This window comes from Alosa alosa, chromosome 24, assembly GCF_017589495.1.
Source record: "Alosa alosa isolate M-15738 ecotype Scorff River chromosome 24, AALO_Geno_1.1, whole genome shotgun sequence".
Taxonomy (NCBI): domain Eukaryota; kingdom Metazoa; phylum Chordata; class Actinopteri; order Clupeiformes; family Clupeidae; genus Alosa; species Alosa alosa.
This window is the reverse complement of record NC_063212.1, coordinates 9,309,604-9,324,485: the sequence shown is the minus strand read 5'-3', so window position 1 is coordinate 9,324,485 and position 14,882 is coordinate 9,309,604. Positions and strand designations below refer to the sequence as shown.

The following is a 14,882-nucleotide window of genomic DNA, read 5'->3' as shown; positions in this document are numbered from 1 at the left end:
TACCAGAAGGCACTGCGGTGTGACGACATCGACCCTGTCATCCCGAAAACACGTTCATGCATACACGGGTTTCCCGTTTACCAACAAAACTAGATGCGCGCGCAGAAGACGCTTGGTGGCCGTCGCCGTCCACAAGTTATAAACCTAAATAGTCGGCTGTTGTAAGCTACAATCGGATTTTTTTGTATACCCCCCAGATAGCAAGCATAGTCGGCCCGATTCTGTCTGAGTGCTGGCAGTGTCGGCTGAGGTCCGAGTCGGCTGAAGCACAGTAAACACAGTCGGCCCGATCCTGGCTGAGTGCTGCCACTGTCGGCGGAGTTTCAGGTCGGCTGAGGCACTGTCCCCTTGAATGGGCCGACACTGACACGCAGTAGTTGGGCTGATTACTGAGTGTCTTATTTGGCCCGATTGGGGTTTGATGGGCTACTGCCAGTTTTCGAATCAATCTCGGCAGACGGATTTCATACAGTGTGTGGCCCGATACTTCAGGAACGAACACTGATCAGTATCGAGGCTGTTGGCGGCAAAAATGAAACATTTAGCGACAGCCGGACGCTAAACGTACATGGCCCAATTCTGTGAAGTGACTGTCGGCCCATTACATGTGGAAGAGCCACGAGCAGAGCAACTGTTCAGTTTGAAACCAGCAGGACGGCGCGAAACTGTCTCGTTTTGGACACTGCCTGTGGTAAGTAACATGCAACTTTACCTGTTATTGCATGTAAATCATTATGAATGTACGTAGGCTTATTATTGCAGACAAAGTTTAACAAGTAGCATAACAAAAATGGGTGTTTCAATCTAACCCCCTTGACGATGACGAAGCTAGCGGTAACATACGTTATGATTTCTTAGCCTACTTTGTTGGTCTAATTAGCTGCTACCTTTAACGTCAGTGTTGGTGGTCAAAAACGTTCAGTGCTGTAACGTTAGCTATACTTGCATAATTATGTGGTTTTCAAAGAAAAGTGTGATCTAATCATTTTAGAAATAGCTTAACAGTTAACCAGTATTGCATGACTTAGAATATAGCGATTGGTAATTGGGCATTTCATCGTTATCTATCCAACTTCAGGCACTAGGCAGGCAGGACTGAGACTGTATGCCTTAAGAGAGTGTGTGTGTGAGAGAGAGAGAGAGAGAGAGAGAGAGAGAGAGATGGTAGCAGGGTGGGTCCTGTCCTGGTCATGTAAAGCTCATCAAAATCTGTATTTTAAGGTCGTTCTGTATTTTGTACTGAGGGGTTGTTTTATGATCATGTAATCATTTTGAGCACATATACTTCCATTAACCTAACGTTACTGTGACTTTTTTTAAATGTACACCTCAGAATCCAGGCCACACTGACCAGAGACCTGCCTGCACTCCTTTGGATGAAGAAGCTACCTGTGTATAAATGTGTGAACCATTTCTTGTGTTGGAAAAACAGGAGACCTGAAGAGCTCTTGGTAAGTTGTACATTGATTTAATAGAATAAGTAATACGTTTTTGTTTAGATGAGCCAAATCATAGGAATCAGCTTTCATCTAGGCCTGTGTTTTGTGATGTGTCATTTTTAGATGCTTTTGGTTTGCCTCATCCATTATGTCAGCAAAGAACAGGAGTGGGCAGGAAACATGCGCTGTTGAAAACATGGCCAACCAACTGGAGCACCCACAAGGCTCTTGTGAAGGAAGTCCACAAGTGCTTCAGGTCTGTATGTGTTGACAAATATGTCTTGCTCTTGGTGATTGTCATTGGTAATATATCAGCATTTAACAATCACACAATGTCAATGTTGCCCAAAATAACTACCAGGGAGGTGTTACCAAGACAGCAGAATGGCAAGACTGGGCTTTAGTAATATTTTGTCAGACAGTAAAGGATACATAGTTTAATTATTTTTTTCTTTTCTTTTGAAATGACATGCTGTCCATGCATCTCAAATTGAAGGATGGATGGAAAGAACTCTTTGATCAACCCCCACAGAGAGCTGAGGTGGCTATCTGTAAGTATATTTGAGTGGACAGACAGAACTTCTGACAGATGACATGTTGAAATCTTGCTTTAGACCTCATAATGATCTTATAATATTCTTTTTATACCTAAATGCAGTTTGGAGACACCCCGGCTGGTAGTGCTGCTGAAACTGGTGGAGGCAACAATGAAGCTGCAACAGAAAGAGAAGGCAGGTGGCAAAGGTTGCTGCTATTGAAAAATACTTTGAGAGTGAGTATGTGTGCATGTATGTAGCTGGGTAAGTCATGGTACATGGTACAAAAAATACAGAATTTAAAGCACTTAACACTTAACTCACAACCCACAACTACTGACAATGGAATTACTCTTTTTAGAGTGAGTGAGTGAGGGAGAGAGATAGAATATTTCTGTAAATGTTTAATGTTAATTTAGAATCATTTATTTCTTTGAATCATTATACAGTTTTAAAATGTTTAATTGTTTGTGTTTTTGTATATGAAAGAAGTCGATTGTTGTAGATAAAAGTAGATTGTATATTTTAACTTGTTTAATTTCTAAAGTGTATATATGTAAAAGCTTGTATAATTTTTAAATGTTTGTTTTATTTGCAAGGTTGTGTTTGTCAAACTTGTTAATAAAAGTAGCTTGTGCTTTTAATTACTAGTTCTGGATTTGTGTTTATTTTCAAGTACTTTTGGTAGTTAATGGGCCACATGTGGCCCGGGGACCCAGCCGACATTCAGCCAACACTCAGTCAGATCAGTTTTATAGTGTGTGGGCCAGTACAGGCCCAGAGGCCCAGCCGACACTCAGCCAACACTCAGTTATATAGTGTGTGGGCCAGACCTGGGCCAACAGAATGCATGACAGTCATTTCACAGTGTGTGGGCCACACCTGGGCCAACAGAAACAATAAAGAGTCATTTCACAGTGTGTGGGCCACACCTGGGCCAACAGTTCCAATAAGAGTCATTTTACAGTGTGTGGGCCAGACCTGGGCCAACAGAAACAATGAGAGTCATTTTGCAGTGTGTGGGCCACATCTGGGCCAGAGGAAATTCTTTGTGTCAGTTATCAGTAATTGGGCCATTGTTGGGCCGGAGGCCCAGCCAGAACTGGGCCAACACTCACAAAACCCTGAGGCAAGGTAGTGGGCCAGAGGTGGGCCGGTCAAATTTTGCTATCTGGGCCCTGTTGTCTCAATGATAATAACATCTCATTTCAGAATATATTTCAAAGTTTTGAATCCCAAAGTTTAACATTATCTAACCATCGTGATTTCGAATTGGTGCAGTTTTCAGCACAAAAACTCATTTTATTCTTTTGCTCTTTTGCATTGCTCTATGCTGTTCTATGGTGCTTTCTGCCTCTTGGTTGCGCATGCATGTTTTCGTGACGTTCCAAAGAAATCCAAATTGTAGGAGATGGAGACAAGCGTGAGTTATTTTTGCGGAGAGAATAGACCTCTCCAGAATAAGTCCCGCCTCCTAACTTCCTTATCCATCCAACCTTCGGTCGTCAAATGTCTATGGGGAAATAACATGGCGTTTTGAAAGATCGTACCTGTCAAACTCTGTAGGTGACAAAGTAGAAAAAGCTGGGCAGATTGGCCCAATCTGCCCACCAGATTTCAGAAGTACTTCTGCTACTTACAGATGTTTTACCGGTATGATATTTTTTTAAACGCCTTTCCCTGTTATTTCCCATAGACAATCGACGCCCGGAAGTTGGATGGATACGGAAGTTACGGAGGCGGGACTTATTCTGGAGAGGTCTATGTGCACTGTAAAAATTGGATAGTTCCTTGAAGAATCTCAATGTTACTCCAAGACCCAGGGGGTCTTCTGAGAACGTGCCTTGATGCTCTTAGAGATTAAAGGTGCCCTGCCATACAAAACCGTTTTTACTTGTATTTTTTTAAACATGTTAGGTCCATATGTGTTTGTGCTATGTCGTGAATGTGAAAATGAACAGCTACCTCCTCTGTCAGCTCTAGCCACTGAAAAGAAAAAGCGGAGAAATTAGGCCAATTGCAAAAGCTTTTCAGATTGACGTGGAATTGATGAGCTCATTACTATTCATGAGCTCGCCCAGTTGAGACCATGCCCACAAAATTTGTTTTTCTCTGTGACAGTTTTCGTAGGCCTATGCAAGGATTGCTGAATCAACGGACTTGTGCGCAATGCACAAATTCAACAATGCATTTTGCCCAAGAACCCAGACTTAAGGATCAAATGGCTTCAGTTTATTTTTTTGGAACAATGCCACAGGCTTTGCGAAAAGGTTGCTGTTGAAGCCTGGATCAGTAGGCTACCATTGCAGTCTACGACCAGTGCCTGTAAGTAAAACATAATTGTCAACTCAAGGAAGTGCTATGTTATACAGGTTTAATGAACTCGCTATCTTAGCAGGTTTTATTTATTCACATTTGGACAATGCTAGCACTCGCTAGCCAAGCTAAGTTCATGCCATGGAGCTAAAATTTGTTGATAACGCCTGTCATGTTATGGACGAAACCTACTAGCGGTTAGCCAATCAGAGTCAAGCAGCTTAGCTCGTTGAATATTAATGAGAACTGGAGCAAATCGAGCTGAGTCTTCATGCAGGCTTTCAATACCACGCTAAAATGGCTTGAAACAAGGTAACCAAAGCATGTTTTCCACAAAAAATGTCCATGGTAGAACTTCAGACATTACCACAAAGTAATAAAATATGTGTCAGGGCATCTTTAACGATTTTTCTGTTTGAAAGGAGGTTCCTCAAAGAACCCAATTCAATCAAGGTTCCTGGAGGATCTCCAGCTGAGAAAGCAATTTTCTTGAATTTATCTTTCATATCCTGGAGGATCTCTAGCTGAGGAGGTTCCTCAAAGAACCCAATTCAATCAAGGTTCCTGGAGGATCTCCAGCTGAGAAAGCAATTTTCTTGAATTTATCTTTCATATCCTGGAGGATCTCTAGCTGAGAAAGAGCAATTTTCTTGAATTTATCTTTCATATGCCTAGGCCTACATTAGTGTTTAGGCCTAACTTATTCAAAACATAATCAGATAATCAGATAATGTGGATATGTAGGCAATAGGCCATGACAACAAAATAAGAGTTTTGAATAATTCGGCTATAGTTTTTTTTTTTTTTTTTTTTTACTTTCATTGCGCAAAAGAAGCATTCAGCAGCTTTAGTTAGGGAAAGTTAGGCTTTTTTTTTCACCAATCTGCAAAAAAATTTCTTACCAAAATTTTTTACTATGTGTTCCTATACATGGATTTCTATGTAACGTCACGAAAACATGCGTGCACAACCAAGAGGCAGAAAGCACCATAGAACAGCATAGAGCAATGCAAAAGAGCAAAAGAATAAAATGAGTTTTTGTACTGAAAACTGCACCGATGGTTAGAGAATGTTAAATATGTTCAATATCCCTAACGGAATGCATGTCTTCGCCAAAAATGACAAAATACGATGTTATATTAATAATGCAAATGGACGGCAAACTTTGAAATATAGTCTGAAATAAGATGTTATTATCATTGAGACAACAGGGGTATACAAAAAATCTGATTGTAGCTTACAGCAGCCGACTATTTAGGTTAACCTATTTAGGTTAAGTTTATAACGTTGTGGACGGCCACCAAGCGTCTTCTGCCCCACGGCTGCGCGCGCATCTAGTTTTGTTGGTAAACGGGAAACCCGTGTATAGGTGTCTAGTAACACCCATAGACAGTGGTTAACCCCGGCTCAACAAATCAACTTCATAATCAGCGTCGTAGTACCGATTAACACCACTTTGTCAACCCCGGTTTAACAAAGTAACCCTGGGTTACATCTGGGTAGGTTAAGCTCCCTTCGTAGTACAGGCCCCTGATGTTGTCACACAACTGCTAGAGTGCTGTGAGGAGGATCTGAGAAAAGACCTCACCCATGCTGCAGGCAAAAGCCTAGTGGACAGTGATGAAAAGGACATTCTCTCTGCCATGAGGGCGCTCGCTGTCCGTGCAGAGAACACAATGGTAGCTTGAGTGGCCCTATCTAACATGCGACAGGGACACAAAGAACCCATCCGATCATTTCACGCTTGCAGGCAGGCACGTGTAAATACGAAATGATATGCACTAAGGAGGGGTGTGACCAAGTCAATGACTTCACAGAGGAAATACTGTGCGATGTGATCACCCGCGGCATAGCAGACCAAGAAATACAGCTCGATCTGCTTGGCGAAAAGAATCAGGATATGCCACTAAAGGACATGATAGAGTACATCGAAGCCAAAGAGTCGGGAAAGCGCTCAGCGTCACGCCTGCCTGACCCTCAGAGCGCAGACACTATTAGCAGCTCATATCAACGAGGGAAGCAGCAGGACGTCCGTGCCAGAGCGGAGAAATCCAAGGTTAAGGCCAAGGGGACGTGCATCTACTGCGGCGAGGCAGGATTCTTAGGGCCACCGTCGTCAGGTTTGCCGGCAACAGCAGCGACGCCCGAAGATTGGAGACACGCCAGATCGCGTACGTGACTGACACCTCAGACCGTATATTCCTGTCTCGTACAGCCTGTGTGGACCTGGGCATGATCTCAGACAGGTTCCCAACACTCGGGGAGGTCAACCTCGCGAGCACAGACCCATGTGACTGCCCGCGGCGTGCGGAACCTCCAACCAGGCCACGGAGGCTAACAGGGAAGCTCTACGGAAACACTTACTTGGACTATACGCTCAGAGCACATTCAATACATGCCCCCACCAGCCCCTTGCCGAGGATGTCTGGTCCACCGCTTCGTCTCACGCTCGATGAGAATGCGACGCCAGTTGCCTGCCACACCCCCATTCCGGTCGCCATACACTGGCAAAGTGAGGTGAAAGCCGGCCTTAGAAGAAGTGCCCATTGGCACGCCAGTGACGTGGTGTCACCGCATGGTGATATGTGCAAAAAAGAATGGCAAGCCACGACACACCGTCGACTTCCAAGCCCTGAACAAGCATGCGCTCCGTGAGACCCACCACACGCAATCCCCCTTCCACCAGGCGAGACAGGTGCCCAGTGGGAAACGCAAGACTGTATTCGACGCCTGGAATGGCTACCACAGCGTCCCACTGCATGAAGATGACCGCCACAAGACGACGTTCATCACCCCATGGGGGGGCGCTACTGGTACCTTTCAGCGCCACAAGGGTACATGGCGTCGGGAGACGGTTACTCACGACGCTATGATGAGGTGGTTGCGGACATCGGCAACAGACCAAGTGTGTGGACGACACACTCCTGTGGGCTGATACAATTGAAGAGAGCTACTTCCAGGCGGCACAATGGCTGGACGTTTGTGGCAGAAATGGCATCATCCTCAACCCGGATAAATTCGTCTTCGCCGCACCCACGGTGGACTTTGCAGGCTTCACAATCACCATGCAGCGCCGTTACCTGGAGGCTATCGGAGACTTCCCACGACCGCGCAAAGTCACCGACGTCAGGTCCTGGTTCGGACTGGTCAACCAGGTGGCCTACGCCTTCAGCATGCAACCGTTCCGGAAACTCCTACTGCATGGGGTACGCTTCGAGTGGTCTCCGGAATTGGAGGACGTTTTCTGTGAATCAAAGGAGAAGATCGTCCAGGAGATCGAGCTTGGCGTCCGCATCTTTGACCAGTCCAAGCCAACATGCCTCGCCACGGACTGGTCAAAAGAAGGCGTCGGCTTCTGGCTGTTCCAGAAGCACTGTCAGTGCACGCCGGTCAGGCCCTTCTGCTGCACTGATGGATGGAAGGTGACCCTGGTTGGCAGCTGGTTCACACATGCGGCCGAGTCCAGATACGCGCCCGTAGAGGGCGAGGCGCTCACAGTCGCTGATGCATTAGACAAAGCACGCTACTTCGTGTTGGGCTGCAAGGACCAGATCGTGGCAGTCGACCACAAGCCATTGCTCAAACTCCTTGGTGACAGAGCACTCGACGACATACCCAACCCCCGTCTCAGGAACCTCAAGAAGAAGACCCTGCACTATCGTTTCCGCATCATACATGTCCCCGGGATGAAGAACAGGGCTGCAGACGCCATGTCGCGCAGGCCGGTCAGCACGCCGTGCCCGTCGGACATGGATCTCCCAGACAACAATGCCGCCATGGTGACCCACCTCTCACCCAACGCACACGCTGATGTGCTGTCTCTCATACGGCAGGGCCGGTGGACGATGACGTTGAGGAGGGCGACCTGGCCTGGTGCGCTGCGTGGCTTGAATCGCTGCAGTCCGTGACATGGGACCGCGTCAGGGAGGCCATGAGCAGCAACGACGATATGCGCGCGTTGGAGGAGATGGCAGCAGACGGCTTCACCGAATCAAGGGCTGGTATGCCGGTGGCGACTCGTGGCTTCTATCAGTACCGCGAGGACATCACATCAGCTGATGGGGTGGTCCTGTACAAGGATAGGGTAGTCATACCACCCTCACTCCGTGGTGAAGTACTGAGCACCCTGCACGCTGCCCACCAAGGCGTTTCCATAATGACCGCCCGTGCAGAATCGTCTGTGTTCTGGCCGGGCATGTCTGACATCTGCGCCACCCGGAATGACTGCGAACACTGCCACCGGATGGCACCCTCTCAGCCCGCGGCGCCACCGACCCCACCTGTCATGGCCGTTTACCCCTTCCAGGCTGTGTGTTCAGACTTTTTCATGCACAGGGGTGTACACTACCTTGTGATAGTTGACCGCTACTCGAATTGGCCTATCATCTCGAGGTCAATGGGGGGCGCCGCAGACCTCATATGCCACCTACGCCGTGCCTTTGCCACATACGGGACGCCTGAAGAGCTGAGTGATACAAAATTCTATTCAGCATGAAAAAAGTCAACAAGTATCGGGTATATAAAGCCAAATAAAAGGAAAAGTGAGGAAAATCAAAAGATAGCAATATATTGTGTTAAATAAACTTTAAATAATTGTATGGCCTATTTCTTAGTGATTGTTGTGCAAATAACCACAAAACCAATTACCTGTCTCTGCTTGTTTGTATATCGGTTCACTGCTCTGTTTTCCAGCAAAAACACTAACATTACATCCATATGTTGTTCCAGGCCTTAAGTTTTTCAGAGTGATATGGGTGTCTTCAACTCGTTTTTTCACAGCATGCCCCCAAAAGTTGGCCATGCAGTTCACATCGTACTCTATTTTCACACCATCAGATTCGTACGGAACATCCCATGTCAGATTGATGGATGTATTGGTTTCGTCACTGACTTTGAGATTCCTTGGTTTATTTGGCACTGCAATAGAGAACACAACAGGCCTGTTCACAGTATGACCAAAATGCAAAATAATCTGTTCAATCTAAACATGTTGGTATTGGTTATGAAATGAATTCAGTTAAAAACTATTTAGTAAAAATATACAGTATTTAGAAAAAACATTAAAAATGTTTTTGTTGGAACAATCTATCACTGAATCTTGCACTGAAATGTGCATGAAAACTCTGTATATTTCAGTAAATATATATGAAGATATGCTTTTGGTATTACACTTACAGGTATAACTGATGCCTTCATTAGTACCACTTCGTAGGTTTTCAAATCCAATCACTTGGACTTTTACCGTGTACTTTGCCCCCGCTTTCAGGCCAGTGAATTTGTAGGTAGACTTAAGTGTTCTTTTTTCTTCTCTAACAGTTTTGCCACCAGGATCCAATAGTAACACACTAAAATTCGTATGGCCCCCTTCTGGGTTTGTCCACCTGACGGTAAAATCACTTGCGGTTGTATCCATCTTGAGGTCACGGACTTGGCCTGGCTCTACAAATATATGGAGAGAGACATACATTTTTAAAAGGGGTTACCATAATTTTATGCATCAATCAGCAGGGGAAATTCAATGACTGAGAAAAGCACAGACAGCATGGCTTTACTCCCTTCCGTTACAAATAAATGGGGCCAAAATTAAAATGACAGATGCCAGATTTGTGCACACTAAGAGCATATTAGGTACCAGTAGCACAGTAGACAGAATATTGGACAGATCTGCCAAGAGTCTGTATTTGGTTAAAGGTACTGTAAGCGATGCCACACATTTTTTAGGCTAAAACATTTTATGTCACTTACTGCAAACATCACCTAACCAACCACTAGCTCTCTGTGTCCTGAATACACTGTAAAAAAACGTGATCTCTGTGGACAGCCCAGGCTCCAAAAATGGCAACAAAAACAACCTGGGCAAACCTAGCCGATAAAAACATAACAAACCAGCAAATCACAGACGAGATGCACGTTAAGGATAGTTTCAATCGCACGGGAGGGAGGGGGAGGAAGTAGCGAACTAGCTCTCTGTTTTGTTTGAAAGTCAACAGAAGTGACATTACCCTGCATCGCTTAGAGCACCTTTAAATCTCCTCCATTTCATATGTTTACTTGCTTCACTTAAGCTTACATGACCAGCTTCACTGGGTAAGTTTTTTTAAAATTATTATTATTATATATTTTTGGGCTTTTTATGCCTTTAATCAGATAGGACAGTGGAGAACGACTCGGAGGAAGCGAATGGGAGAGAGAGTCAGGGTGGGATCCGGAAAGAACCACGGTGCGGCAATCGAACCCGGGTCGCCGGCATACGGTGCAGGTGCCTCAGCCAGTTGCGCCACAGCTGGGGCCACAGGGTATGTTTGACTTGGTAACTCTGATAGCAGCTCATTTTGGCCCTGATGTGGCTCTGATCTGGCCCAGATCATCAGTGCATCCAATCCAGCGTTGGTTACCAGCCTTGAAGAGATTTAGACTTAGAAGTGAAGTGGCACAGTCAAGGAGGATGACACTGATATAGTCATAAATGCGACAAAATGAACTGTGCACGATTATTTGTAGCGTTTGTGATTAGGTAATTGAGCTGGTTCATATTACGATTGCAATAATTGTGCAACCCTAGCATCGAATTCAGCATTGGCTATCAGCCTTAAAGAGGTTTAGAGTGGTAACTAAGGGCATCGTTAGTTACACAAAGAGAAAGATTGATTGTGAAGATTTCATTATTTCTTTATCTTTTGATTTTTCATTCACTGAAAAGGGACTTACTTGTGAAGCCTTGAATGGTTTCATTTCCCCCCCAAAGGATTCATTGACTTGTGCCCACACAGTAATGTTGAACGCACTTCCAGGCACAAGTCCTGTGGCATTAAAGTTGTCATCTTTAGTGCTATTATCAAAGAGGACAGATCCATTATCCATTACAAATACACGGTAATTCTGGACATCTCCATCTGGTTTTTCCCAAACCACCTTGAAGGTATTGGTTGAAGGATCCTTAACTTGCAGATTCTTCACTTTGTTTGGTCCTATGCAGGAAAAACAACAAACAAAAAAACAATTTGCAAGACATTGTATTGTCATGTTGTAAAAAACATTTATATCACTCAAAGACAGTGACTATCATTAGTGTCCACAATAGCTCTGAAAGATAGCCAGCACCATCCTGACTGCTCATTTCCATGTCCCTATTAGGTATCCTCTGAGGTGAGAGTGACCAGTAATATTAGCAAACAAAATACAAGGTCATATAAATCCTGGTTCTCTATGCTCATGCCCTTTTATTTGCTGATTTATTCTGCCCTTCTAAAAGGGAGGTCCAGCCTTGTTTCCTGGACAGAGTCTTTGTCACTCTGAGAGAAGCAGATGATAGGAGATGATAGGAGAGCTGCACTTACTAGTGAAGAAACTTTTATTAAAGCGTCGACCTGGTATGGACTCGTACTCTGCACTGACCTCAACGGTATATTCCTGACCTGCTATCAGGTGCTTAACAGTGTGCTGACTTATTTTGACATTTGTACAGTTAACTAAGTTGGATGTGTCATACACACACAGACGGTAGAAGTCATTTCCACCTGGGGGTGGACTCAAAGTTGAGTTGACTGAGGTCTCTTGAATGGCTGAAAGACTGAGGTTCTGAATCTGGTCTGGCTCTGAGAGAGAAACACAGAATAAAACACATTAAAACTATGCGTGTAGTATCACAAAGGGTATAAGACCACACATTGTAGAAAATCCATTTAAGCAAGATATACTGTACTGTGTGTTGATGGCAATATATTTTTGGCAATATATTTTTACAGGTTACAAATTGATCACAGTTTGACCTCTCTCTAACCCCTCAACCAAAAATGGTGTCAACAGGTCTCATGTTACTCACAATTGAAGAGCTATCAGTGTCAATCAAATAAGAACTTCCACTTACGGCTGTAGAAGTAGTCTGTTTGGGGATTAAGATCCCTCCCACACTTGATTGAAAGACATAGACCGTGTACTTTATACCAGAAGTCATGTTAGTCAACTCTGTGGTCAGGGCTGAGGTTAGCGAGTCTTGAGTCCAATTATGCTCCTGACTTTTCACCTCCACCCTGTAGCCAGAGATTTCTCTTGGTGCCTCCAACCAGTTCACTCTCGCACTGACGTATGTGATGTTATGCACCTGTACCTTCCCATAGAAACTATCTGCATACAGAGAAATGAGCAAGAGAGATTAGTGGAAAAATTCTGTAATATTCTGAATAATAATATTATATATAATATATAAACATTACAATTAATATGTTATGAGACTGGACATTTATATAAGATAAATATAAATGCACTTACCATCATAACAGATGTAAGGTAAGACTTCAGAACAAGCCCTTTCCCACCACAACCCAAAGCTCAGCAATACCAAGCAAGCGTCCTCAATAAACTTATTAAGGTCTTCCTCACGGCTGTCAGTGAGATCGGGACATGGGGCAATGGTAGGAGGTGGAATAGTACTAGCGAGAGCGACGCTAGTTGAGATAGTACTTGGAGCCGAAGTATTAGTTGCGGCACTAGTACTTAGAGCCAAAGTACTGTTTGTGATGGTACCAGTAAAGGTTGTGTTGTTAGTATTTGAGTTTGTCACATTTGGATTGGGGGTCGCAACGGTAGTGTTGATTTTTGACATGGTGGTGTTTGTGATGGTACCAGTAAAGGTTGTGTTTTTAGTGATTGAGTTTGTCACATTTGGATTGGGGGTCGTGGTGGTAGTGTTGATGTCTGACATGCTGGTGTTTGTGATGGTACCAGTAAAGGTTGTGTTGTTTGTGTTTGAGTTTGTCACATTTGGATTGGGGGTCGCAACGGTAGTGTTGATGTCTGACATGGTTGTGTTTGTGATGCTACCAGTAAACGTTGTGTTGTTAGTGTTTGAGTTTGTCACATTTAGATTGGGGGTCGTGGTGGTAGTGTTGATGTCTGACATGGTGCTGTTTTGAGAAATGGTGGCATTCCAGGAGGTCTGATATAAACTTGGTGTTGTGAGAGATCTAGACAGAGCATCCTTTGCTTCTGGATCTTCTATACATTTAAGAAGTTTCTCCAGCTGGGGACACATGGATGTCTGATTTGTCATTCCGAACGTGGAATTGCTGTCCACCGTGGAATTCCCGTCCATCGTAGAATTCACCCTTCGCTAAGCCACACCCGAAAACCGCCACAGGCCAATCGTGGCTTAGCAACCCGTCACTAGGCACGGGAGGTCTGACAAGCTTTTCGAGTTTTGCCATGTTAACCTGAAGACTGAAGGCCTGTGGGTCACGAAGGACACTTATTTGGACGTGTGGTGCCCTAACCCACGTAAAGACACAGTGAAATAACATGTTACACTATAGAAACATGATATAATTGGGAGCACATATTGTTCTAACTATAAAAAATGGCATATTGCATGATATTTCCATAACCGCGAGATACACGCTTCACGATAACGGCAAGAAGTTGTTAACAGACATTCACCAAGATGTATAGCCCATCAGCAATCTATTTAAAATAACACCTATTTGAAGTACCATTCATGATATGTTGTCAAATATTGAAGTTGTGGGAAGTACATAGCTTAAATGGTATGTTTCTTTCGTCCCCCATGCCTGTTCCATTCATTCTGGCCAGGAGAGTCGAATGAAACAAAACGCATATTCGACTTCTGCTTAAATAACTCATGAACGGTTTTGTTCAGAGATGAAATTCCAACTGTATTTGACAGAGGACAGATGTAGGTTGCTAGTGTCAAAATATTAGCTTTCAGTGTGGTACGATGTCTTTGTAAATTACATTTCATTGAAAAGTCCCGGTTCTCCCCCTATGTAATAGATGTGCAGGGTCCTAAAGCTTGTCAGGCATAGCAACAGTAACTAAGGAGGGCGGGACTTAGCGAAGGGTGAATTCCCATCCACTGTAGAATTCCCATCCGCTGTAGAATTCCCATCCGCTGTGGAAATCCCATCCATCCGCTGTGGAAATCCCATACACTGTGGAAATCTCATCTGCTGTGGAATATGTGGAATAGCTGGGTGTAGAAGTCGTTGAAATGAAATAGGTGTTAAGCTCACACTTGATTGGTTCCGGCTTGGGCTTTGGAACAGGACGACCTGGATACCAGTTCTGGATGGTCACAGGATCACCATTGGACCAGCGGGACCACGGAAGTTTCCCCTCAAAGAACAATTCATGTCCCCCTGGACATCTTTCAAGGGTCAGTGTCCCAGTCATCAGCATGCATTTGAAAACTCTCACTGCACTTTGGATCCCGCCAATCACCAATTTCAGTGTCACATCAGTGGTCCCTTTGTCCGCCTACACCCGATTTGACTGGTAGAAGAAAAATTTGGATCATTGCTCGTGGCCAGAGTATCTTGCGGGCACAATTCAAATTGTGCTCTCGCGAGAACTCTGGATTTCCAGGGTATGAACCACGTGGAGTTGACGTCAATGGTGCCATCGGTGTCATTGGTGCCATTGGAGAACTGGACCCACGGAGGTGTGCCACTGAACCACTGGGACTCGGGGCGCTGGGACTCCGTGCTGTTTGTGGTGTTGGACAACAGCGCCACGGTTTCGTTGAGCAGCCTCCGCAAACCCACCCAGGCAGCTCTGCTGCGGTTGTCCATTTGTTCCA

The 14,882-nt window shown here is 44.7% G+C and overlaps 1 long non-coding RNA gene across 1 annotated transcript; it reads left to right on the top strand.

The window, feature by feature from the left end:
• Nucleotides 1–26: 26 nt before the first annotated feature.
• LOC125289835 lies at nucleotides 27–2,111 on the top strand. The gene is made up of 5 exons (XR_007192704.1): nucleotides 27–691; nucleotides 1,334–1,451; nucleotides 1,563–1,695; nucleotides 1,936–1,990; nucleotides 2,098–2,111. It is a non-coding gene; the product is annotated as an uncharacterized LOC125289835 (long non-coding RNA).
• The last annotated feature ends 12,771 nt before the right edge of the window (nucleotides 2,112–14,882 follow it).